The sequence below is a fragment of the Eleutherodactylus coqui genome, chromosome 3 (assembly GCF_035609145.1).
Source record: "Eleutherodactylus coqui strain aEleCoq1 chromosome 3, aEleCoq1.hap1, whole genome shotgun sequence".
Taxonomy (NCBI): domain Eukaryota; kingdom Metazoa; phylum Chordata; class Amphibia; order Anura; family Eleutherodactylidae; genus Eleutherodactylus; species Eleutherodactylus coqui.
In genome coordinates, this window is record NC_089839.1 from 28,919,040 (window position 1) to 28,946,662 (window position 27,623).

At 46.4% G+C, this 27,623-nt stretch overlaps 2 pseudogenes; both read right to left on the minus strand.

The window, feature by feature from the left end:
* Positions 1-26,700, minus strand: part of LOC136620553 (zinc finger protein 850-like) — a 493,122-nt pseudogene extending 466,422 nt beyond the window's left edge.
* LOC136619659 (gastrula zinc finger protein XlCGF57.1-like) lies at positions 16,065-17,375 on the minus strand (annotated as a pseudogene).
* Positions 26,701-27,623: the final 923 nt, after the last annotated feature.

The window sequence follows — 27,623 nt, forward strand, 5'->3', positions numbered from 1 at the left end:
TGAGCAGGGAGTTTTTAAATCGCGTTACTGGGGGTGGGGTCCCGCGGCCCGGGATGACACCTCCATGCTGTCGGCCACCTCCGGTAACCGGCAGCATGGAGCTATCACGTCTTGAGCCTGCAGGGCTTTTATTCCTAGAGGATGCATAATTCTACGTCCTCTAGGAATAAAGCCCAGCCGGCCAGGATGTAGAATCCCGATGGGGCCGTCACTAAGGGGTTAAGTGCAGATCACATGACCATGACATCACCACAGGTCCTGCAGTCACTAGAGCAGACAGGTTAGTTTACCTCCAGCACACAGTGAGATAAGTAAGTAGACTCCTCCCCTCGGCTCTCCTTGTTTCCTCATTACCTTAGAGTAGATGGCCGCAGGCTGGTGAAGCACATCTCTATGAGGCTCTGTTCACACCGGCATTGGAGGCTCCGTTCAGAGCGTGCGGCGCAGATCTAGCGAGAAGCGACATACGATAAAGCCGTACATTATAGTCTATGGGGTCTGTCCAGCAGTTTGGTTCCTCCAGGGGATTCTGCTCCCATACCGTAATCGGCAGCGCAGATGTGAGCAGCCGTATAACATTTTACTGACAGCAGTACGTGTTAAAATAAGAAGTCCAGTGGTCCTACCATTCTCAGCCCCGCATTACAGCTCTGCATCCCTGCGGTCCACCATATGACCACTGCAGCCAATCAGAGACCGAAGCTTCCCCGCCTGTTCTCTTGGCATCAGCGGACTCTAGACGTATATGGCAGTCTGAAAAAAGTCTGATTTTTGTGCCGAGCGTAGTTTTTACCGGCGGACAGCGTGGGAACGGCAGAGCAGGTGAAGATACACAACACATCCCCGGCTCCCCATCACCTCCCCAAACAGCACCACAACTTAGTTTATGTTGCTGTTGGGATCTGACAGGTTACCTTAGGGCTCCTTCCCACGGACGGATTTCCGGCGGAAATCCACTGCGTTGTGCCACAGCTATTAGGTTCTATTGAATCAAATGGCACAATGCCTACGATGCGGAATTCCGCACCGTAAAATCACTCGTCCTCACCTGCGGCATGCTTTATTTGCCACGGGTGTATGCGCGGACGGCTTCCATTGCAGTCAATGGAAGCCGTCCGTCACGCTATCTTCCGCTGTAGCCTTATTGAGGCTAAGTACTTCCACCAGCTCAGGGGCGTAGTGATGGGGGAGCCCTTGTGCCGCCCCTCTACGCTATCCTGTACCTGGGCTGGTGGGAGGAAGTGCATGTTTTCACAGAGCCCAACACACCCTGGACATCTAAGATTAAATTATGGCTTAGGGGGCGTGACCTGGCCATGGTGGAGTGAGCACGCTGCTAAGTGAGCTCCTGAACCTGGAGTGCCTTTAGCCCGCCACAGAAAGCCACTTTCAGCCCAAAAAACCCACCATGGGCAGTAACAAGAAGAGCCGCATGCAGCAGCGCCTGGAAGCCCGAACGGGAGCTCCTAACAGCCGGGGGATCGATAATTTCCTCCTCGGCAGGCAGCAGCCGTGCCCCAACCGGGGAAAGGAGAAAGATGGCGCCGGCAGCATGCGGAAGAAGCTGACAAGCACCCCCGCGGCAGAGCAGAGGGAGACAGAGCGCAGCTCCGCACGGCAACTCACCAATTCTGGACCGGAGGACACCAGGGAGCTCAGGACTCCCCCCCCCCCCCCCCCCCCCGCAATGCACAGCAGCCGTCCCACTGGTAGGGAGGAGGAAGATGGCGCCGGCAGAGAACAGGAGCTGACAAGACCGGCAGAAGGTACAGGGGAGCGAGACACAGCAAACAGCCCCCCCCCCCAACCGCTCACCTTCGGAGCTGCAGGAGACGGTGAGGAGCTGGTTGTTCCCTCCTGCAGCAGGCAGGGGTCCGACACTAGCGGCAGTGAAGAGAGGTCCCCGCTGAAAAGCAGCACGGAGCAAGGGGCTGCAGCCCAGAACCTCCCTCATCCCTAGCCGCCGCACACATGGAGGACACTAGGGGCAGCGGGGAGGGCAGCCAGCAGGTAGACACCACTGCAGGTGCTCCAGAAGCCCTTACAATTAACCCCTCGAGGCAGGACACAGCCACACCACAGGGTCTTGCGGAGTGGACCCAGGTGCCCCCCAGACAGGGGAGTCCAGATGAGCATGTGGGGACTTATGAGGGAACCCCCCCCCCACAGGCACCTTACAGAGGAGTCCACCCTGGCCATAGAGCAACGTCCTACCAGCTCTGGCCAGAAGTGCAGGCAGCATCCAGCTCAAGAGGACAGATACCCCCAACCCCCTATATCTCGCAAGCTGCGCCCGAAGACACCCCGGCAGCTCTCGCACAGGCAGCCCGACCAAACCGGGGGCATGTCTCAACCTCCCTGGAAGCAGTTCCAGGCACCCCAAAACAACCGCGGGAGATGCAGTCCCCACGCGGAGCTACCTCCCACACAGAGGCTGCTAAGCCGGGCGACCAGGGACTGGAGCCACAGCAAAAAGAGACACAGCCACCAAGCAGAATGGCAGACTCTCCCCCCCCTCCCCCCCAACATCCCAACACGCGGGTCAAGATCGCACAATGTCAGAGTTCCGAGAACTACGGGCGCAGTTGCAATCTATCCTTACCAGAGAGGATATGGAGGCATACATCTCACGCCTAGAATCTGCTTATAAGACCGAAATCTGCTGCGTCCGCCAGAACGTTCACCTCCTTGGGGAAAGGACCGTGGCAACTGAGGATGCTGTCTCATCCCTCGCTGTTGATCGCCATGAAACCGCCCTGGCCACCGTGTCCCGCCAGTTACAGTACCTAATGGATTCCATTGACGACGTGGAAAACAGGGGGCGCAGAAACAATATCCGTATCAGAGGTCTGACTGAAGATATTGAACCCTCACGGCTAGAAGAAACGGTGCAACACATCTTCAACGACCTGCAGGGGGCCGCGCCAGATGCTCCCTTGGAACTTGATAGATGCCATAGGGCCCTCGGCCCGCGCTCCAGAGACCCAGAGCGCCCACGCGATATTATCTGCCGTGTCCATCGGTTCCAGCTGAGAGAAGCCATCATGAGGGGAGCCCGAGAACTGCGAGCAGTACAGTACAAAGGATCACAGCTGCAGATCTTGCCGGACCTTTCCAGACTCACCTTGGCCAAGAGGAGAACTCTTCGTCCATTGCTAGAAGAACTTCGCCGACGGGACATGGCCTACAGTTGGGGATTCTCTTTCCGCCTGCAGGTTTGCCACGGGGGGATCCTGAAGAAGTTGCAACACCCCGGTGAGGCTTCAGATTTTTGTGATGCTCTGGGCATACCTGTGGTGGACATCGCCGACTGGCCCACCTTACCTATCCTACCCACCAATGACCTCCCCCAGATGCCACGCAGGGGGCTCAGAAGAAGACGTCGCCGCCGGGAGGCTAGAGGTGCTGCGCGGTCCCCACTTGATTCTCCACGTGACTGACCGGCCCGGGTTTGAGGAACTCTGCTGCGTCACTCCTTCTTAATGCGTGCTATGCTGCCAGTATTGATATTACATATACCATATGTATTGGTGGGCTATTTCTTTGGCTGATTACATAAAGTAACTGTTGTTGATATGTGGCGGGCTGGGAGGCGCAATCTGGGAGGAGACACTCCACCGTCGGAAAGCGCGTCCCAGACCGGGGGGGCCCGGGTCTGGCTTTTTGGCCATCCCACGGCCAGTTTCTCTAGTTAATTAACTTCCCCCACTGCCTTTTTGGGGCGCAGGTGTCCCCCTCACACTTGGGGGGGCGGGTGTGCCCAAGATAGATAGCGACTCTAGACTCTCTTGGCTAACCGTCGCTACCTGGGTTTTGGATACACTTAAGCAACTGTTTGTTGATTGCATTAATCGTTGTGGGGTTTTTTGTTAGTGGTTATTGTTTTTTCTTTGCCTCTTTTTCTTCTCTTCATTGCTCTTCCTTTGTTTTGTGTGCTCCGCCTCCTCTCCTTCCCCCTCCCCCCCCCCTTTTTTTTTGCAGTCTTGATTTTGTTGTCTCGTTTCTCCCCCTATCTTGACTCTCATCTTTCCCTCTCCTCAAAGTTCCTAGGACATCTGCTGTGCTGCGTCTCCTCCACCCATCATGTCCAAAGTAATTTTTTGTTCTCTTAATGTGCGGGGCCTAAATGTGGCACAAAAGAGGAGCCAAGTCCTATATCAAATGCACAAATTAAAATCTCACGTTTTATTTCTCCAGGAGACACACTTCCGGGCGGAACATGTCCCGACCATGAGGGATAGGCATTATGCAGCATGGTTCCACAGCACGAATCCGACAACTAAATCAAGGGGAGTGTCGATCGCCATACACAGAACGGTACCCCACGAGATTCTGGACTTGGTGATGGACCCAGAGGGACGCTACGTCTTCATAAAGGTCAGAATGTGGGGTAAACTTTTCACCCTCACGGTGTGGTACCTCCCCAATCAGAGTCCTGCGCAGATGGGTGGCACCTTACTGGGCAGGTTGGCGGACTTTGCGGAGGGGGGGTGGTTCTAGGGGGCGACTTCAACTTCCCTTTAGACCCCGAAAAGGATAGCACCTCAGGACGTGCGACAGTCTCGGCCACACAGCTGCGCAGATTTCACAAAGCTATGAGGCAGTTGCAATTGGTAGATGTCTGGAGGGTGACCCATCCAGTAGACTGGGACTATTCTTACTTCTCCCCTGCTCACCCTACGCATAGCCGCATTGACTTGATCCTTATGAGTCACCATGCCTTAACGTGGGGTCCGGTTGCCTCCATTGGATCGGCAATATGGTCGGATCATGCCCCGGTTCTTCTCACATTATCTGTCCCGGGGGCTCTGGAGAGGCAGGGGTCTTGGAAACTGAACGACAACCTTCTGAAGGACGCTGTGTGCTGTGCCGACTTGCGCAGCACCATTGACAATTTCCTCAAAGACCACTCTGGGGACCCCACACCTAAACCAGTCCAGTGGGAGGCCCTAAAGTGTGTCTTGAGGAGGGTCCTCATTAAACATGGGGCATGCCTCAAGCGAGAAAAGGCCTCCAAGGTTGTCTCTCTGTTGGCCAGGATCGAGTCCCTGGAGATGATATTCCACCGGTCAAACGCAGCAGCCACTCAAAACGAGCTGTTGAACACCAGAGAGGAACTGAAACATATCCTCGACCAGAAATATTTGCGATATCGTGATAGCTTGAAGCGGTATTCATATGAACACGCTAACAAATGTGGACGCTCCTTGGCGCGCTACCGCCGCAGCAGGGAAAACTTCACATATGTTCCCCATATACTGGACAGTACAGGCCACAAGAGACATGACCCGAAAGAAATCGCAGAAGCATTCCCTGATTACTATCACGGGCTCTATAATATAAGAGGCCACTTGGCTGATATGGCCCACAACACTCGGGAAAACAAGATCGACGAATATACTGCGGAGACAACCCTCCCAAGCATAATAGGAGAGGATAGAGAAGCCCTAGAATTGGATTTCACTGCAGAAGAGATCAGTGAAGCTATTAAGACTTCGCCGTCGGGAAAGGTCCCCGGTCTGGATCGGTTTACCTCCGTTTTCTTCAAGCAGTTTCGGGAAATTCTGACACCCATTCTGAGAGAAACTTTTAACCAAATCTCGCCATCGACCCCATTCCCCTCTCAGTCACTCATGGCCCACATTACGGTGCTCCCCAAGCCGGGCAAAGACCCGGGGCTATGCCCAAGCTATCGCCCTATCTCGCTCATTAACTTAGACATCAAGCTGTTCTCCAAAATTCTAGCGAGTAGGCTAACCCCTATCTTGCCAGCCCATATACACAACGATCAAGTGGGTTTCATAAAAGGGCAAGAAGCTAGAGATAATACCAATAAGACTCTCTTGCTGATTAGTCAGGCCAAGCAATCGTCGCAGCCATTTTGCCCCCTCTCGGTAGATGCAGAGAAGGCCTTTGACCGTGTTAGCTGGGACTTTCTGTGCTCCTCTCTGACGAGGTTGGGATTGGGGCCTAAGTTTTTGAACTGGGTCTTCGCACTGTATCGGAACCCACCGGCGAGGATTCGCGTAAACGGCCTACTGTCCGACCCGGTACCTATTAGGAACGGGACAAGACAGGGTTGCCCACTGTCCCCCCTTCTCTACACCATCGTCATGGAGCATCTGGCTGTGGCACTGCGAGACAATCCCAACGTCCCGTGGCTTGCAGATCAGGACCCAGATTTGCAAGGCGGCCCTATATGCAGACGACCTCTTATTATTTGTCTCTCAGCCGCGGATTTCGTTCCCAGCGATTCTTCAGTTTTCTAAATTTGGGCGTCTAAGTAATTTCAAAGTAAATCTTCACATATCCGAAGCCATGAATATATCCCTCCTGTCGGCTGAGGTGGCCCATCTAGCAGACCAATTCGAATTCAAATGGCGAGCAACCTCTATCAAATACCTAGGGGCACATATTGCAGCGGACATCTCTTCTCTATACCATCTGAATTATGTCCCCTTACTCGAGAAAGTGACACGTGAACTGGATGGGTACGCCGCCAAACAATTGAGCTGGTTTGGGCGGGTAAATGTCTTAAAAATGGATGTGACCCCCACGTTTTTATACCTTTTCCAGACATTGCCAATTAAACTTCCCATGCAGTTTTGTAAATTGGTCCAGCGGGCGTTCCGCAGATTTGTGTGGGGAGGTCGGAATAGCCGCATTAGCTATCGGATCATGTCCTGCACAAAGTCGGGGGAGGGGGTGGGTTTACCCGACCTTAAAATCTACTATTCAGCCGCGATTCTCACAAGGCTTTTGGACTGCCATCATCATGCCGACTCGAAACAGTGGGTGGACCTAGAAAAGGCACTGGTGTGGCCACAAACACACATACTACCGTGGATCTCCTCGGAGGATAGGCCCGCGGCTCTCCCCCATACACCCCTGACCCTGAACTGTCTTGACGTGTGGGATAGGCTGACGGCTAGAGGAGAGGTCGCGATCCGCAGGGGGGCACTGATCCCATTATTCCACAACCCCGCATTCCCCCCAGGACAGGAGAAGCAGAGCTTCCTTGGCTGGAGAGAAGAAGAGGACATAAGGTGCTGTCAGATAACGGGTCAGGTGGGCCTCCCATCATTCAATGATTTACAGGCGTCCCGGACAGACCTGAAATTACAGTGGCTGGAGTACCTCCAATTGTCCTCCTTCTGGAGGGCTCGGATGGGGTCGAATCGCCTCGGGGATCCCGCTGAACCGATTGAAAAACTATTCCTACAAACCAGCCCCCCCACTCGTGTCCTCTCAAAGATATACGGTATTATATTAGGGAGGCTCACACAGGGTCTCCCTCAATACACCAAGGTATGGGAGAGAGACTTGTCTTTGGAGCTGCAGGACTCTAATTGGGAGAGAGCTTTCATGTTCGCACACAGATTACCTCTGGCCTGCGTGGCGCAAGAGAAAAACTTTAAGCTCCTCACTAGGTGGTACAGATGTCCAGACCTGATCCACCGCATATTCCCATTGGTGCCAGACGATTGTTGGAGATGTGAGGTTGGGCATATCTGGTGGGAGTGTCCGCTTATACAGCCTTTCTGGAAGACGGTCTTTGAGCTGTTTGAGGAGGTGTCATGCAGCAAAGTGGAGGTCACTCCACAACTAGCGCTGCTCTCAATCATCCCCGGTCCATTCGCCATGATTAAGAAGGGTCTCCGGCGGCATTTCCTTACTGCAGCCAGGGCCGTTATTCCACGCCACTGACGAAGCGTCGTCACCCCCTCGACTATTGAATTTATCCAAGAGCTGAATCATCTGATGTACATGGAGGAACTGGGGGATGAGGGCTCTGGAGCTGAGAGCTCAGGCAGGAGCGCTTGGTCAATATGGAACAAGTTTCGGGACTCAACTGAGTTTCAGAATATTACGGGGTGGTGAGGTGACAGGTCGCCCCAGGGTTTACAGGAAGTTATGACACAGACCCGATACCTGGATTGATAACCTCCTGGAATTGAGTGCCCTAACGATCTCTCTCTCTTTCGCTGTCTTTCTATTTCCGGTACTCCGCAGCCCCCCCCCCTTCCTTTTTCTTTTTTTTCCCCCCTATTCCTTTTCACTCTGTACCCCTTCCCCTCTATCTGCGTGTACTCTAGGTTTTCTTGTGTCCCTTTTTTTTCAGGTGTCTCTTCTCTCTTTTTGTTTGTTGCCGTAGCCATTTAAAAACTGGACGTTGTTTCCCATTCTGTCATACTCCGGTTCACTTGGGCTACGTGTAACCATGGGTCCAGTAAGCGAAGGATTCGCTGCCAAAATACAAATTTTAAAGGTGCGTCAGTCGGGCACCTGGCAACTACGGGTCCTGTTATATTCTGGTGTGATTTATCATTGTAATAGCCCTTATATTAACACAGAAGTCCTGCGAGACTAGCTACTTGTTATATTTGTTTCGTCATTACTGTAAAAATTTTATAAAAGCTTTAATAAAAACATATTAAACATAAATTATGGCTTAGATTTATCGACGACGTGCTGATTTTGTGGTCTGGAACCTCATCTGAATTTGCGGACTTTGTCGGCCATTTAAACGTAAAAACACCTTGGGCCTATTCTTCATATTTGAGGTACATCCAAAATGCATTAGGTTTCTTGAGCTACAGATATCAAAATCATCCTTGGGATGTTTGGAGAGCACTATATTTAGGAAACCCACTGCCTCGAACAGTCTTCTTCATTTTGAGAGCCATTATCTTTTACCCCTTAAAAAGGGTGTACCAAAGGGTCAATTTTTAAGAGCACGCAGAAACTGTTCGAGTGATGAGGAATATACCTGTAGATCTGAGGACATGGCGCTTAGGTTCGCAGAAAGAGGATACCCAAAAGAGTTAATAACTTCAGCACAAGAGGAGGCCTCTAGGACAAATAGAACAGAACTCCTGGTACCTGAAAAGAGGCCTGACAATGAAGATAAAATAATCCGCCTGATTGGTACTTTTGATGAGAGATCCAGGGAAGTCAGGGGGATTGTATCAAAATACTGGAGCATCCTTAGAGAAGATCAAGACTTGGTGGAATGTCTAACAGAAAAACCGTCTGTGACATAAAGAAAAGGGAGAAGCCTAAGAGACTGTCTCATCCATAGCCATTTCTCCCCAGTAGTAGATCCTCGAACCTGGCTAACATCGAATCCCATAAAGGGGTTCTTCCCATATATGGACTGCAAGGCTTGCAGATGTATGGAGAAGAGCCCCACATTTACAAGTGCTGTGGCAAAAAAGACCTATGACATCCGGGACCACATCACCTGCAAAAGCATGGATGTTATATATGTAGCGACATGTCCTCTGGACTATGTCGGTAAAACACTTCAACAATTAAGAAGACGTATTCTTGCTCATGTAGGAAACATTAATAGAAGTGAATTTACCAGCTAAGCAACGCATGTTCGCGATTGCCACAGGAACAACCCAGATACAATAAGGTTTAAAAGGATTGAGGTGGTTAGACCGACGGGACAGAGAGGTAATCTTGACCGTAGGGTCCTACAGAAAGAGCTTGGATCCACCGTCTTGATTCATGTTTCTCTAGGGGCTTGAACTAGACATTATCATTTGCTGCTTTTGTTTGAATACCTCTACACTGTATATGAATCTTAGTGGTTTAGGTATGAGCAAACCAATTACCATATAAAAAATGGTGTTTGGTCAACGACTTGTTGATGGGTCATCTATATCTAGCTCTATATTCATCTAATTGATCATATAAGCGAAATATCAAAAATAATTCTTTTTTTTTCTTGTCCATGATGTTCATATGGAGGTAAGGTAGAGATATATTCGCTTAAAGCATTAATGTGATTAATCAGTAAGATGACATAATGATATGGTTGCGATAGTCTGTGATGTTTTTTTCTGATGATTTTTGCTAACGGACATTCTTTCTGTCTACCCCATGTAATTGTCGCATTTAACCCTTTGCAATCCAATTTTGGATTCCGGGTTTCCTAGGGGGCTTTCTCTTTCTGCCATTATACAATGGCGCCATCTGCTGGCTAGAGCCAGTATTGCGGTATGGCACATGCTGGAGAGGCCCCTCGACAACAGAGCGGCCAGTAATATACAGTGGGAATACCCTGACGGATGTCTTCCGACATTGGAGCTGTACAGCCTTCAATCAGAATGTCTTCAGACGTCAGACAGTGGATTGGAAAGGGTTAAGCCATTCAATGCAGCAGTAGTGATTCTTCTTTGGGATGATAACCCCCTTTTTACTGTATATGCCAGTTTTTGGTCTGTGAGCTGTACAAGCGTGATCCATCAGTGTAGTCAGCCAAATGTGAAATACATAAGCCCTAGTATTAACCCCTTAGTGACGAAGCCTGCTTGCGCCTTAGTGACGGAGCCAAATTTTGGAAATCTGACGTGTCACTTAACATATCATAACTCCCTAAAGGCTTTGCATATCCAAGTGATTCTGACATTGTTTTTCTGCCACATGTTGTACTTCATTTAGGTGGTAAAAATAGACCCATAGAATTTGTGTATATTTATTAAAAGTGGCAATATTGGGAAAATTTTGAAAACAATTGTCATTTTTTTCACATTTTCATCTGTAATATCTCAAATATGTGCAAACATACTGTACAAATTTTTGATAAGATATATATTTCCATCTCTTCACTTTATTCTGGACACATGTTTGAAAAACTTTCGTTTTTTTTAACCATTTAGGAGACGTACAAATTTAACATTAATTATCAACATTTTGAGGAACACTTTATTTTCCGGCACCAACCCAAGATTGCAAAGGCTCATGAATGTCAGAATGATAGATACCCCCACAAGTGACCCCATTTTATAAACTACACCCCTTAGTGTATTCACTGCGGGGGGTCAGGAGTATTTTGACCCCACAGTTTCTTTTCAGGAATTAATGCAATTTAGAGTAGAAAAAGTAAAGTTTCATATTTTTGCAAATATGTCATTTTTAACACAGGATTTTTTTCTATAGTGCACATGAAAACGAGGATTTACACCTCAAAATGCATACCCTCGTTTGTCCTGTGTTCAGAAACATACCCATTGTGGCCCTAATCTTCTGTCCGTATGCACAACGGGGCCAAAACCGAAAGGAGCAGCCGGTGGCTTTCAGATCAGACATTTTGCTTGAAGGCGTTTTAGGCCCCATTGCCCACTTGTAGACCCCTTGAGCGGCCAAAACGATATAGGACCCCCACAAATGACCCAATTTTAAAAACTACACACCTTAACGCATTAATCTAGGGGTGTACTGTGTATTTTGATTCCACCATTTTTAAATGAATCGAAGCAAAGCAGAAGGAAAAAATTACGATTTTAGTTTTTTTTGGCAATTATGTCATTTTAAAAATAGTTTTTCTTTGTACAGTGTACATAGGAATAAAGACGGTCACCCCAAAATGTATACCCCCATTTGTCCCGTGTTCAGAAACATACCCATTGTGGCCCTAATCTTCTGTCTGGATGCACAACGGGGCCCAAACTGAACGGAGCGTCACACTTTAACTGTCTTAACTTTTACATGATTGCCATTATACATTGGATAATGGCGATCACGTGACCGAAGACCGCTCACCACGGCCCCCCATGACATCACCAAGCTCTTGGCTACTTTTAGTAGCCAGGAGCAAGGAGATTTTTAATTTTCTCTTGCCCTCCCCAGCTTCTGTGCTTGCGTTCGCCATTTTGGCAACGGGAGCATGCGCCAAAACTGGGGAAAGCTCCGCGGATAAGGATCCCGTGGGGGGACATCGCCGGTGGCCTTGGTTAAGTTATTTCACCTCCCCTCATCGCCAATCTGCGACTTTTGCGCCTGCGTCTGCCATCTTGGCGACGGACACGTGCACAGAAGCCGGGCAATGTCCGCGCAAAAATTTGGGGGCTTTAGGTACCTAATTTCATCTCCCCTCATGGATATGATCCATGAGGGGAGATGAAAAACTTTTTTCTTTTTTTTTTCACTTTAACTTTTGTTTAACTTTTACATGATCGCTGCTATCCATTGGATAGCAGTGATCATGTCAGCGGGAACCGCATACAGCAGCTCCCGATGACAGCTCCCTGCTCTCGGCTACTCAAACTAGCCAGGATCAGGGAGTTTTTAAATTTCCCGGGCCTCCCGGCTCTCTGCGCATGCGCGTGACATAATGCGTCTGGCGCGCAGACGCAGACGCCGGCGGCAGGGCCGTGGAGAACGAAGAAGATGCCAGATGGCGCGGAGGACGGGGGGTGAGTACTCTCAGCTCCCCTTACGGATCCGATCCGTAAGGGGAGCTGAAATCTTAACTTTTCGTTAACTTTAACGCGATCACCGGTATCCGGTGTTTTTTTCTTCTCTAAATTGCATTAATTCCTGAAAAGAAACTGTGAGGTCAAAATACTTGCCGCAATTCCCCGTGGTCAGCCTGTCAGATAGGCTGACCGGTGGAGATTCGTCCGCGGCTCCTACTCCTGTGCGGCGGCACCCGCTGCGGAGATCCGCCGAGGGACTTCACAATGTCCGCGGACAGGGGACCTTATGGAGTTTTTCTATGTTAAAGTGACACATGTCAGATTTCCAAAATTTGGCTTGGTCATTAAGGCGCAAACAGGCTTGGTCACTAAGGGGTTAAGGAGCAGACCTGGCTCACACGCCCACTCCATCCTTCCTGAGCGACCAATGACTGATAAATCCATTAGTGGTTGATAAGAGGTCAAGTTTATGCACCATATATGTACATCGTGGGGTCCTGGGTTTTAAACATACACCATTGTAAATGCAAACTTGTAGCCAGGTCTTTTCCGGCTCACATAAAACTCCATGAGCAATATGTAGTGAACAGGAATCGGCAGTGCCGTTGCCTCTATGGCACCCAGTAAGTACATGACTGACAAGCGCCCCCCGACATGGCAGAGCTGCTGGATCTAAGCAGACCCAAAATAAGACAGTGTCTTGTATTAATTTTTGTTCAAAAAGTTTTAACTTTTTTACATGTATAGCTGCCTGGACACTATTTAAATTGACTTTTTTAATTAACTGTTAGCAGGGCTTAATTTTGGAGTAGGGCCTATATTGCACGCATCCTCAAAAAGCCTGAAAAATCATTTTGCATCCTCAAAAATTCAGGATAATCATGCTATGTCTTATTTTCAGGGAATGTCTTATTTTCAGGGAAACAGCGTAGATGCAGATGGCATGACAGAGGGCTGCTTTTCACCTGTAACTGGAGTTCCCATGGATGCCCCAATTATAGTGGAAAACAGCTAAATAGAAATGTCTTTTGTGATGTCATGGGGAACATGTTAGGAAAAGATATATAAAAAAATGTAAAAAAAAAAATAAAACCCCACACCACACCAATGTTGTAATGCAAGACTATACAAAGTATACATCAAAATGACCAAAACAAAATAATTAACCCATTCTCATACTTTATTTTCAACATTTGCAAATTTACACTCTCTCTCTCCCTCTCCCCCCCACTCCCCGCAGCAACCCCCCACTCACCCACAGGGCCCCCCGAATCTTTTCGCCCGAGTACGGAAGTACTCGAAAATCGCGGTACTCGGGCGAAAAAGGGGCGTGGCCGAGTAGGCTCACTCATCTCTAAAACAGACCCATTTATCACAAAAAAATATGCAAACTTTTTTTGGGTAATCCAAGAAAAAAAAGTTATGGCAGTTGAATCACCCAATGTGCTAAATCTCTAAAAAGTTTCAGATCATAGGTGCTTTGCGATTTTTGTGCGATGCGATTTTAACATTAGAAAATCCCATTGACATTCGCATTTTAAAAAACGCAGCGATATCGCAGCGTTAAGAAAACACTAGTGGGTAGGAGCCCTAAGGGTGCCCACCCACTAGCGTTTTTTTACTGCGAAATTCGCAGCGGTTTTTTTTTTCTGCAGGGGTCTTTGGGCTATGGGACATGCAAAGCTAAAATCGCGATCTCGCGGTAAATCGCGATTTTGCGCGATCGCGATTTTTACATTACAAGTCCCATAGACCCCCTGCAGAAAAAAAAAACCTGCGAATTTCGCAGTGAAAAAAAACGCCAGTGGGTGGGCGCCCTAAGGGTGCATTCACACAAGCATGTTTATGTACATACATAGATGCGCACAACACCGCGCATCCACGTATGTGCAAAAACACACGTGAATGCAGGTCCGTGCCCATTGCATTTAATTTTTTACACATACGAGGGATGATTTTCAAGGAAGGACTTATATTTAAAGCCCTTCCCCGAAATTATTGCAGGGGTTGTCGACAGCCCACCGCTCTCAATGCGGCCGCCGGCAGTAGCCGTGGCCCCATTGAAGCCAATGGGAGAACATCGTGATCCTCTGCCACAGCTGTGGCAGGGGATTCTTTACTCCCCGCCGAGAGTCCCCTTGTCACTGAACACTGTGATAGTGCTGTCACAGTGTTCAGTGATGATGGGACTTCCCGCAGGGAATATTATTGCGCAGCGCGAAACTATGTGTGCAGGAAGGTCCTATATATGCAGGTGCATGCGTTTGCATGCCTGTAAAACACGGACATGTGAGCACAGTAAAGGGAACCAATGGTTCTAATAGACGCATGGTCTTGTGCGCACCAATGTACGCACATAAACACGCTTTTGTGAATGCATCCTAAGAGGTTGATCCAGATCCAATGGGTCCTTTGTTTTCTTTGTTTTTGTCTGATCACACATCGCGGAACAAATCCACACCAAAATCCACCTGCGGATTTTCATACCAAGAATAATTACAATGTATGAATAACTGCTGTGAAGATCTGTAGCATTTCCACAACAAATAGAGCATGCTGCGGATGTGAAAGTTTGCAGCTTGACAATCTTCACTGATTTTTTTCCACTATAAGGCCGGCTTCACACGGCCGTGATGGGCTCTGTCACGGCGCCCCCCCCCCCCCCACCCAGAGACCCCAATGCTTACCTGCGGATCCGGCATCCCAGGTTCCGCATGACGCTTCGGCGCGCATGCGCAATAGAGCGCGTGACTCGCCGGCCCTGTCATATGACACACCCACAGCATCACATGATGCGCCGGCCGCATCATATGACGCGGCTGCGGGGAAGCGGTTTCACGCTATCTTCCGCTGTGCTACAGCGGAAGATACCGTGATGGACAGCTTCCATTGACTGCAATGGAAGCCGTCTGCGCGTACACCCGCGGCAAATAGAGCATGCCGCAGGTGAGGAAGGTTGATTTTACGGTGTGGTATTCCGCAGTGGAATTCCGCACCGTAAGCATTGGGCTATTAGGTTCAATAGAACCTAATAGCTGCGGGGAATGCAGCGGAAATCCGTCCGTGAGAAGGAGCCCTAAGAGTGAATGCCCACGGACGGATTCGTACCGTGTTTCCCGCAACGGAAATTCGCGCGTGAATTCCGTAGCTATTAGGTTCTATTGAACCTAATAGCTTTCTGGCTGCCAATGCAGATATGTGGAATTTAACCTCAGATTTCTGCTAGCGGCATGTTCTATTTTCCACAGATTTAAGCCACAGGAGGTCTCCATTAATATAGCATTAATAGAGACCGCAATAATCCGCGATCACTTGCTGGCACTTTTTCTTTTTAAGCACGGTACTCCCAAGGCCAAATTCCAATATCCCGCGATGCTCATGAGCATGAGCCCTAAGTGGATGGGATTTCTTAAATCCCCATTCTCCACACTGTATTATACATTGCCGCAGAATTGCAGCTTGCATTCTACAACCGAAATACGGCAGAAACTACATTGTGTATGAACTCATCTTTAGGCCAGGTTCAGACAAGCATACTGTAACACATCCGTAATGGAGACAAGTTACAGGTCACATTGCACTGTATGTTATCAGTATTTGCCTCAGTGCTTGCTGCCATTTGTTTTATTCTCTGCAGGGCAAATATGGATCCGTTTTTGCTCCATAGAAAAAAAAACTAATAAAATGCAAAAAACGGAGGCAAACACAGACCTTTAAAGGAAGGTCATGCTGGGTTTTTGAAACACAGCTATGTAAAATGCAGCAACATGAGTAGATATATAGATTTACATTAGCTACATATTCTGGTCCACAAAACATGGACCAAAGTTAAAATATTCATATTTGAAAGCACTCCTAGGCAGCAGATCCTACAATTGTAACATTTAGTACAATCTGAACATTAAAATGATTTCTTTCTCGTGTGAGTTCTCTGATGTTTATCAAGACATAACTTTGTACTATAACCTTTTCCACATTCAGGACATAGATATGGCTTCTCCCCTGTGTGAATTCTCTGATGTTGAGCAAAACTTGATTTCCTGCTAAAATACATCCCACATTCAGCACATGAAAATGGCTTCTCTCCTGTGTGGATTCTCAGATGCGCAACACAATCTGCTTTATAGCGAAAACATTTCCCACATTCTGAACATGAAAATGGTTTCTCCCCTGTGTGTATTCTCTGATGTTGAGCAAAACTTGATTTCCTGCTAAAATACATCCCACATTCAGCACATGAAAATGGCTTCTCTCCTGTGTGGATTCTCAGATGCGCAACACAATCTGCTTTATGGCGAAAACATTTCCCACATTCAGGACATGAAAATGGCTTCTCTCCTGTGTGAGATTTTAAATGTCTCTCAAGATTTGATTTCAGACTAAAGCATTTCCCACATTCTGAACATGAAAATGGCTTCTCTCCTGTGTGAGATTTTAAATGTCTCACAAGATTTGATTTCTGACTAAAACATTTCCCGCATTGTGAACATAAAAATGGCTTCTCTCCTGTGTGAGATTTTAAATGTTTCACAAGATAAGAGTTCCGAATAAAACATTTCCCACATTCAGGGCATGAAAATATCTTCTCCCCCGTGTGAGTTCTCTGATGTCCAAGAAGAAGCAATTTGTTGCCAAAACATTTTCCACATTCTGAACATGAAAATGGCTTTTCTCTTGTGTGAATTCTTAGATGTTTAACAAGAACCAACTTGTGGCTAAAACACTTTCCACATTCTGAACATGAAAATGGCTTCTCTCCTGTGTGAATTCTTAGATGACTAACCAGATGAGATTTTTGGCCAAAACATTTCCCACATTCTGTACATGAAAATGGCTTCTCCCCTGTGTGAATTTTTAAATGAGCCACAAGATTTCGTTTGTGATTAAAACATTTCCCACATTCGGAACATGAAATTTGCCTTTCATCTCTGTCACTTCTCCGATCCCAAGAAAGATTTGATTTCTTTTTAAAATCTGTCTCACATGGAAATATTTTCCCCCGTCTACACCCAGTTAGTTGTTTGCCTATCAATGAAGAATGTTTCTTGTCACTACTGCCATCAGCGGATAGATCTTTGCTGTGAAAGACTAAGGGTACATTAGGAGTTATTGAATTAGGCTGTGTGGTATTATCTTCTATTTCATATGAAGATACGAGATGTCCATGGTGGCCTTTACTCCAGTCTTCACCTAGAGAAAAACAAATAATGATTTTCGCTCTAATTTTTTTTTTCAATTTACCAATTAAGCTTTATTGAAACAACAGCAGGAAAATATACTAAAATAGAAATAGAAGAAAAACAGGATACTGTGTGAGAAGTAAATCACTAGTACATATGTGTAAGGGCTCAGTCACATGGGCGTTTTTAATGTGCGTTTTTCCGCATGTCAAAAAATACGCACTAGATAGAACCAATGCTTTTCAATAGCAGGGGTCACATAAAATCTATACTCACCTCTCTGCAGCTGCCGGGGCTCAGCCGCGTCCAGCCGGCTTTTCTCCTGCAGTGCTCTGAGTAGTATTCAGCAGGTGGGGATTTAAAATCCCCGCCTGCTGAATAGACTACCTCTGATTGGCTGAGCACTGTGACCAATCAGAAGCAGCTCTCAGCTATTAAATGACAGCTGAGAGCTGCCTCTGATTGATCCCTGTGCTCAGCCAATCAGAGGTAGCACTCAACCTTTGGCTAGCAGCGGTTTCTCCGCCGTGACGCCCGCTTAGGTCATGCAAATTTTTGAACACATCAGTTATGCGTTCAAAAATTTGTGCGTCAAAATGCCTGTGTCACTGAGCCCTCAGAGATGGAGAAAAAGAAAACATCATAGTGTTTGTAAGCACTTCCTTTGTAAAGGTTGCAAAATATAATTTCTAGTAGAAATTGCTAAAATTTCACTTTTAAAACATCATCTATTAGTTTCACATTGCAAAAGATATTATGTCAATCAAATGTAAGCAAAATGTAAAACAGGGCATGTATTTATTGACATCCAAAATATACTTATTTCCCCCAAAAAATCAAGCACCCAGAAGTTGTCAAAATTAAATTAAACTTTCCATGTGTGATTGTAACATTGACATAGGTAAGTGATTACAATATCAAAGTAAGGGGATAACTTATTGCGGAAACCTGAAGCCTGTACCCTGCTGTACTGCCTCTAGCTTGGATACAAGATGTGTTTCGGGGGGCATGGAGGCTCTAGTGCCCTGTTGAGCCAACTCTAGCTTGGATGTAGGATGTGATAGGTGCGGGCATGGAGGCATACAGGTTCTGTTTGGTATCTTGCAGTACACAGCTCCATATTTGCTGTAACTAAGCCTCTAGATCATGAAAGCACGTAGGCTGTCATAATGGCCATTGTGAAAGCAAATATCCTTCAGCCAAGTGCCTGGAAATGGTTCCAACAAATGCAGGGGCCTGTAACAATGGTGCCACATGCCTCTAGGTGGCAGACAATGAAACAATTGGAACTTCTCATGCTTGTCGGACAATCAGACGATCCTCTCTACTGGTAATCTGCCTAGGGCATCCTGAGCTCAGTCGTCTTGTGCTTTTGCCTTCACTCACACACTTGTCCCTACACCTCCTAACAGACTTTTTAGAATGGCCTAGGTGGCACAAAATTAGCTGATATGACCATCCAGCTTCTCACATTTCAATAATGCCCCCTCTCTCAAATGTTATTAACTGGCCAAAATCTCTTCCACTAGCCATGTTCTGTGCGATATTGCTGCGTTTTCTCCTGGCGATATCGCAATTTTGTAGCTCTACAAAGTCGCGCGGCTTTGTGGCAGTCTTTTTCTGGGATTTTCGAGAGGACTTGAAATATAAGCCCTAACCCAAAAATAAGACCTCGCTGAATTAAAAAAAAAAATAAAGCAATACATTACCTAACAAGCACTGTCTGTTCCACCTCCCTTCTACTGGAGCTCTGCCACACTTGTCTGCAGTGTTCAGCCAGCGCTTCCTAGTCAGGGGCTTCAAAAATCCTGCCCTTCAGGAAGCGAAGGCTCTGATTGGTTCTCAAGTACCGTGGCTCAGCCAATCACTGAAGCACTCGCTTAAGCAAACACAGCCATTCAATGTGATGGTTGAGGCACTAAATGAGTATAACAGAGAGTAATAGTAATGATATTCTGAATTTCCTATTAATAGAATACAATCAAACAAGATTTATGAAAGGCTCTTACCGTTCACCGACACCGATATGGGTTTATCGAGTCCACTCATTGTTACTTCAGAACTTTCCTGCAAGAATCCCACAAAAAGAGATGAGAAAAAAATGACCCCTTATGCCCATCAACTGAATGAAACTGCGGACCACAATCAAATGAAAACACTTCCCCACAATGGAAACTTGAATGATACCCTGACACAGTGGTACTGGGATGTGGAACTACCAGTTAAAAAAAAACAAATTCTCACCCAGGAGAAGAAAGAATATCCACTGAAAGAAATGGAAACTAACCTTCACTGACGTGCCAAAAGTCATGAGATAGGAACTAATATCATGTAAGATGCCCTTGTGAAGTGTAGTAACTGGACTGGCATCGATTTCACAAGTGGACAGTAGATATGAAAAGGAATATTGAGTGCCGACTGGATAGCTACCCATGTCTCTATGAGTGTTTAAACTAGGGACTGGGGGGAGGGCAAAAAGAGAAACAGGAGGGCAGGAGCTAGATGCAGTGCTGACAAGACTAGGGTCAGGGCTAAGTTATTTCCTGACCCATGTCATCAATTTTCTGTTTGAAGTAGGCAGCCAACTCTACAGCACTGAGATCCGTCACAGGGGGCTGCGGTTTAGGGCTGAGAAGGGAGTGAAAAGTATCAAAGAGCTGCTTAGGGTTGTGTGATAGTGAGGAGACGAGAGGTGAAGTAGACTTGTTTGGCATGGTGGAGGGCGAGGTTGTAGGTTCTGAGCATGAATTTGTAGTGGAGGAAGTCTGCGGACGTTTGCGACTTCCTCCACAGCCGTTCAGCACTTCTAGAACACCGCTGGATAAAACGTGTTTGAAGCGTGAGCAAGGGTTGCTGCATTCTACATCAGATAGATTGGATAATGGGGGGGCGCTGCTTCATCTAGGGCATGTTTGAGAGTGGTGTTGTAGTGAGCGGCAGTGAGGTTGGGGCAGGAGAGAAGAGAGATAGGACACGGAAAGGACTGTAGGGACTCAGCAAAGTCCTGGGTGTGAATGGCCTTAAGGTTTCTGTAGGTACGGTAGGTAGGTGGGTCTGGAGGGATGTTAGGGAGCATGACAGAGAAAGAGAGGAGGTTATGGTCCAAGAGCAGAAGAGGGGAATTAGTGAAGTTGGAAGCAGAGCAGAGACGGAGGAAGATCAGATCAAGAGTGTTGCAATCGCTGTGAGTGGGAGAACCTGTGAGTTGAGAGAGACCAATGTAGGAGGTGAGCGATAGAAGCTGAGAGGCAGATGGAGAGATAGGGTGATTAGTGGGGATGTTAAAATTCCCTAAGATGAGGGTTGAAATTTCACAGGATAGGAAGTGGGGGAGCCAGGCAGCAAAGTGGTCCAAAAACAGGCGAGGAGCACCTGGGGGGCGATAGATAACTGCTACTTGCATGGACAGCAGCGGAAAAGCCGTAGCGTATGTACCTCAAATGATGGAAAAGTGTGTGACTGTACAGGGGGGATGACCTGGTAGGTACATTTCAGGGAGATAGGAGCACCTACTCCTCCACCACTCCTGTCATCTGGTCTCAGGGTATGGGAGAACTGCAGGCCATTGTAAAACAGTGCAGAAGGGGCGGCTGTGTCAGACTGCTGTATCTACGTTTCTGTAAGAGCTAGCAGATTTAGAGATTTATCAGAAAAAAAGTCGTGGATGGTGGGGAGTTTATTACATGCTGACTGGCAGTTCCAGAGCGCACATTTAAAGGAGTCAGGGGAGGGTATGCATGGGCTAGCAGTTGGGCTTGAGGGTTTTCTTAGTGAGTCAGGTAGGGGGTAATAGTTAGGAGCAGTGGAGGGTGGGCCAGGATTGGGAGAGATATCCCCAGCTGCTAGTAGCAGCAAGATAGCAAAGGTTAGCCGATGGTTAGGAGATTTATGAGGGCGACTGTTATATTTGTTAGTGGCATTAGGGGGCTTGAGGCTAAGTAAGTAAGCAAAGAGTGCATGCGAGCTGTGCATAGTTCAGGACAGGAGAGAGGGGCTAATGTGAATAGAGTGCCCCAGAGAGGTGGGCATTTGAAGGAGGTTCTGAAACTGAGAGCAAGGATGAGAACAGAGGTGACTGTATTAGCAATAGCTTTGAAATGCAAGGCATTTAGGCAGAGTTTGTGGCCTACCTATCGAACTGTCGTGGTCAAACTGCATCACACTTGATTCCAGCTACACTTTATACAGTTCATATTCGCGAGGCAGCCACTCGCGTGGCATGCATGTTTACACCGATTTTATAGCTGGTGTGCTGATAGCTGTTACCTGCTTGATCCCAGCTAAGGTGAAGCATCTCTCTGGTATGTAGGGGGTAATATCTGACTAGCGGCCTGCAGCAGCTCCTCTCTAGATTCCCATGTGCTGTGGAACTCAATGTCTCAACACTCCCCCCACCTTTTTATAACAACCTCCATTTACATATAAGGGGTTTCCTCATCACTCTCCAGGGACTCAGGACAGAACCAGCTTATCCAGATTCGGAGGTGTTGGGCAAATCCACTATACATACTTTCAAACCAATATAACAGCATGTTTTTTTATGATCTTTAACGGTGTTCACCGTGCACTGAAATTAATTCTGCAGGCTCGTGCGATTATCTCAATACCAAATTTACATAGGGTTGTTTTTTTTTGCAACTTTTTCACATTTTTTTTTAAATAATGTATTCTTGGTTTATTGTTGCATTTAAAGACCCCTAACTTTTTTCTTTTTGCATCAACAGTGTTGTTAGAGGGGTTTTTGTTTGCGAAAGGGGATGAGTTGTACTTTTTAATTGCAATATTTGTTGATCCATGACACATTTTGATCACTTTCTATTCTCTTTTTTGTAAGACTAAATAGGCAAAATTACTATTTTTGCCATTATATTTTTAGAATGTGCACTCACTTTTTTCTCCGGGTCATTATGAATGTAGTGATGGCACATGAGTGATATTTTTTTACATGGTAAGAGCTCAGTCGGACCTATGTGCGAAAAAAAAGTGCTCCATGCATGATCACAATGCACGTGACCGTAACTCCGTGGCCATTGCTTTCAATGGGGCCAGCGCTTCTGTCGCCAGGCTCTATTGAAAGCAATGGAATGCAAGCAAACCCTGCAGTGATTTTCAGGGAAGCACTTGAAATATAAGCCCTTCCCTAAAAAATTATCCCTAGCTGCTGTAAAAAATGTAAAAAAAAAAACAACTCACCTCTCCGCTGCTGTCGGGACTCCGGTGCGTCTTCTCTCTGGAATCCCAACACTCCTCTGAAGCACTTTCTGCTGGCCGGGGATTTTAAAAAATCCCCGCCTCCAGAAAGTGCTGGTCTAATTGGCTGAGCGCTCAGCCAATTACAGGCAGCGCTCAGCCATTCATTGATTTTTTTTTTTTAAAGCCCTTATAAATCTCCGTCAATGGAAGAATAAAAATTTTATGGCTCTTGGAAGGTGGCAACACTAAAGCACATCTTTAAAAAAAAAAAAAAAGGATTTTGCACACAAAAATAGCAAAACATAAAAAATCTGTGTAAACTAGGTATCACCTGAATCGTGCTGACCCAGAGAAGAATGTAATCACAATAATCATTTTGCACACTGAACGCAATAAAAATGAAATCCAAATAACAAACGACAGAATTTCTTTTTTTTCCCCAACTTCCCTAAAAAAACAATTTATAAAGCCCTGCCTAAAGACATGGACCATTCTGCCCTCGGCCTCTCTCATGCAGGCGCTTTTTACTACGATTAACATGGTGTAACACTCTAATTGAAATCAATGGGGCCTTGTAGACATGCGTTTCATCGTAGACGCTGCTTTCCAGTTCCGCGATTTTTGAGTGCTGTCTGCTCTATCTTTGGCCGTTTAGCGAAGCTCATCACCCATCACGATGATGGGGAATACTAAAACACACTGTCAGCCGCAGGGAGCTATGGTGCGAAAGCGAAAATAAAATCATGGCGAAGCATCGCGATTGATTCATATGTGGGAGGACCCTTGAAAGGAGAAAGATCTGCTCATGTGGTGATCAGAGTGGATTACTATTTACCCAAATATATTACACATCACTTTGCTGCAAATGCTTGCAGTCTCTTTTGCAGTGGACGCTTTGCTCATTATTACTAATTTTGAGGTTCTGTCCTCACCTGTGACAATAACTTTATGGTAGTTATGGACATCATCACTACTTCTACTGTATAACAGCATTCTAAAAATTGAGGCTTCTGATGAGTCGTGTTGATGACAGAAACGCATCGAGCCACTACGTATCTGCTTTTGGGTGCATTGGAATGACTGAACATAAGTCTTCTGGTGCATCAGAAATCCGCATTAAGGGATCAGTTAGAAAGCAAATCACACTGGGCCTATAAGTCACCCTGGGGCCCTGGGTCTGATTTGTGCTTTATACCAGATGAGTTATTACATACCTGGTTTATGGTGAATCGGCTACTTGAACCGAAGGGTTACCCAGAAAATAAAAATTTCTTCCGGGCCTTATAACCATCCTATATTCCCGTTTCTGGTGCATCCCTTTGGCGGATCTGCTGCACCGTCTATTTCTACATCATTCATCTTTATTTTTGTTGGTCCTTAATTATTGTGGGCGGGCCTAAATTTACGTTAGTTATGGGCGAACAGGCGGGATTGTAGTGGTCAGGGAATTTAAACATTGGTTTCTTCCTTCCCATCTCCATTTTAAAGACCACCACCGTTTTAGTATTATTCATTCCAGTAATCGGCATTACACTAGTTGCGTTTGCAATTTGTAACCAATTACTGAATCCGATACCACGCAGAGCGCCTGTCTCTGCATTATACAGGTTTGTGTTGTGTTGTCTTTTTTGAAAGCCGCTCCCCCTCAGTTTTTATAAATATCTAAATAACGGTTACGTTTTAAGGAGTTTGCCAGTAATAGAGGAGTTATTACTAATTTTGAGGTTATTCAGCAACATCACAACAATAGTAAATACAATTGCCCGATTTTCTCACAATGCGACAGCGCTACAAATCACATGTATGTGAAGCCCATGCTTTCTAAAGGGTTCATTTACATTACCAATGTTTAGTAGGCTGCTATATTGCGATGTTTTGTAGCCTGTTTCCCTATGGAGCCTTCCTTTGTGTCGCATCGCACAAAAACGTGTTTTTCGTACGATGCGATGCAACTTTTACAATAGGAAATCCTACAGTATCCTCTAAAATAACCCCTAGATGTCTTTGAAAAAAATCACCTAACAGACACTGTCCGCTTCATTGCACTTTTACTTCTGTAACTCCGTCAGACTTGTTTCTAGTCTTCGGACAGCGCTTCCTGGTCAGGGGTAAAGAAAAACCCTGCCTCCAGAAAGCGCTGGCTATGATTGACTTTCGAGCGCCGTGGCTCATCTAATTACTGCACCGATCAAGAACCAATCACAGTCATCGCATTGGGTAAAATCATTAAAAAGTGTCTGGTCCTTTAGAACCAAAACAGTTTGGTCTTTAACAGGTTAATTTAAGTCGAAGTCCAGAGTCCAAATTCTTATTTGTTTAAAATTGGGTTGTTTATTCCCAACCCGATTATTTCAGTGAAACACTACTCACAATATTCCTTTTATTCTATCATGTTCCCTTAGAAGTCGCTTCTTAAGTTCTTATTTACACGCAAAGATGATCGCTCAAAATTCGTTCAAAAGATAGACTGATTGACAGTTATAGTGATCGTTTTGCATAAGCTGCTAATGGGCACTAATGTCCATTAGCAGCTTATTACCTTCATTTCAATGTAAATGAGCCTACAGAAGCTGTATGCGGAGAACAGCAGGTGGTCTGTTCTCTGCATACAGCTCCTTTGTTCTGCGGAGGGGCTGCATGTAATCAGTACTCCCATGGAGAACACAGCATGCGGTCCCTGCTATCAGCTCTCCCGTGGAACAGACGAAAAGTAAACAATGGTAGCATTAACATGCAAAGACATTGTTTGAGTGAATTTTGAGCGATAATTATTGCGTGTAAATAGGCCTTTAGGCTGCTATTCTGTGAACGCCATTAATGTTGTGTTATTGCACTAATTACTGGACTGCACACTTGTACATGCAAGTTCAACCCAAAAAGTGTCAGGAAAATGCAAACACTAGTGTCAGCCAATAACCAGATGACATAGAACACACAGTATACTACACTGCTGCCGGAGAAGATTAGTTGAAATCTTCATAACTCAGTCTATAGAGGATTTGCCGAAATCTCAGCTTCATCTACCTGATGATGCAGTGGGACATGTTCCTTTTCCTCTGGACAATCCTGGGAATATAGAGGACTGGGACATCTCTCTGGGGGATTTCTCTGACTGGACCCATCTATAGGAAATAACCAGAGACTGAATACATTATATATCTGATGATCAGATGATGGCAAGACTAGCCGACCCTCAAAACTGTCCTCTACAATAATGGGAGGTCTCCTCTTACCCGGTGATGTGAGGGGCTGCTGATCCTCCATCTTGATAACATTGTACAGATCCTGGTGTCCTAAATATTCCCACTTCTCAGTCTTTATGACTGGACAATCCTGGGAATATAGAGGACTGGGACATCTCTCTGGTGGATTTCTCTGAGTGGATCCATCTATTGGAAATAACCAGAGAGACTGAATACATTATATATCTGATGATGGCGAGGCTAGTCGACCCTTAAAACTGTCCTCTACAATCAATAGAGGTCTTCTCTTACCCGGTGATGTGAGGGGCTGCTGATCCTCCATCATGACGTCCTTGTACAGATCCTTGTGTCCTTCTAAATACTCCCACTCCTCCATGGAGAAATAGACAGTGACGTCCTGACATCTTATAGGAACCTGACACACACAATATACTATCATCCTCCAGGCTCCTCCCTTGGCGTTATTATATAATGTCCCCCATTCCCAGCAGGGCTCACCTCTCTGGTCAGCAGCTCAGTGATCCTGTGGGTAAGTTCTAGGATCTTCTGCTCATGTATCAGTGAATGAGGTGAAGGCTCGGTGATGGGGCTCTGCGTCCGGCTCCATCCTCCTGACACATGAGGGGTCACACACTCACCAGACCACTTCTTCACTACTGTGTAATCCTGTGGATGGTGAGACACTGATCACTACATGGAGACTAAGAATCCTTCACCTTTCCCATCATTCCCCTGTTTATTACTAGAGATAAGAGTGACATCATCTGAAGCTCTCACCTCTCCAGTTATCCAGTAGATGATCTCCAGGGTGAGGTCTAATATCTGGGCAGCCATGTGGTCTCTGTCCTTCTCCATCCTTGGTGGGTCATTGATGGAAAGGACCATCGTCTTTATCTGTGAGAGTCTTGTACCTAAGGAACCTGAGGGAGACAAGAACATCTTCCATGAAGGGTCTCACTACTAGGGGATTATAGACGATTAGTGACAGCATACAATGGAGGTGCTTTAGCTATGAAGGAGTCTCATGTAATATTCTGATCAGTCATCTAGTATATATTAGTCAGCTGCCCCTGTTATATAGTGAGTACAGGGCCATACAGTATATACATGATCAATGGTTCTAAAGCCACTAGGATATAACATCTGCAGACAAGTTAGTGCTCCACCGCCAACATTTTTTGTCAGTCTCCTCGTTACCTTCCACCATTGGTAGAGTAGATGAATGTGGTGGAAGCCTCATGAAGCACACATCTCTATTAGGGTGGACACCTATTTGTGTTTTTCTTGCGCATTTTTTTTCACGCGATTGTCAATCGGATTTTCTAATGTTAAAAACGCATTGCAAGTTGGTGCTGTGCAATTTTTGTGCGATGCGTTTTTAACATTAGAAAGTTCCATTGACAATCGCGTAAAGAAAAAGCAGCGATATCGCATGAAAAACAACGCGCAAGAAAAACGCAAGTGGGTGTCCACCCTCAGCCTAGTTTAACATGGGCAAGGGCGACATCGGGTCGTGAATCACGACCTAACATTGCGCTCCCCACCATGTGGAAGCCCCGTGGTTGTGAGGTGTTTTAATGTGACAACAGCCTTGCATCACCACTGGGGAGGAAGAGATCCTCCAGCGCGGCTGTACAGCTGCGGCGGCGAATTGCAGAGTTCTCCCATTGTTTTAAATGAAGCTGCTAGCTGCGATCTCATAGCTACATAAAACATGGCAAGATTTTTCCCTGCATATACAGGGAAAAATAAAATCGCTCATGTGTATGAACCCATTCAAAAGAATGGGGTTCATATTTGTGTGCGATTATTAACCCATTGTTTTTAATGGGGGCATT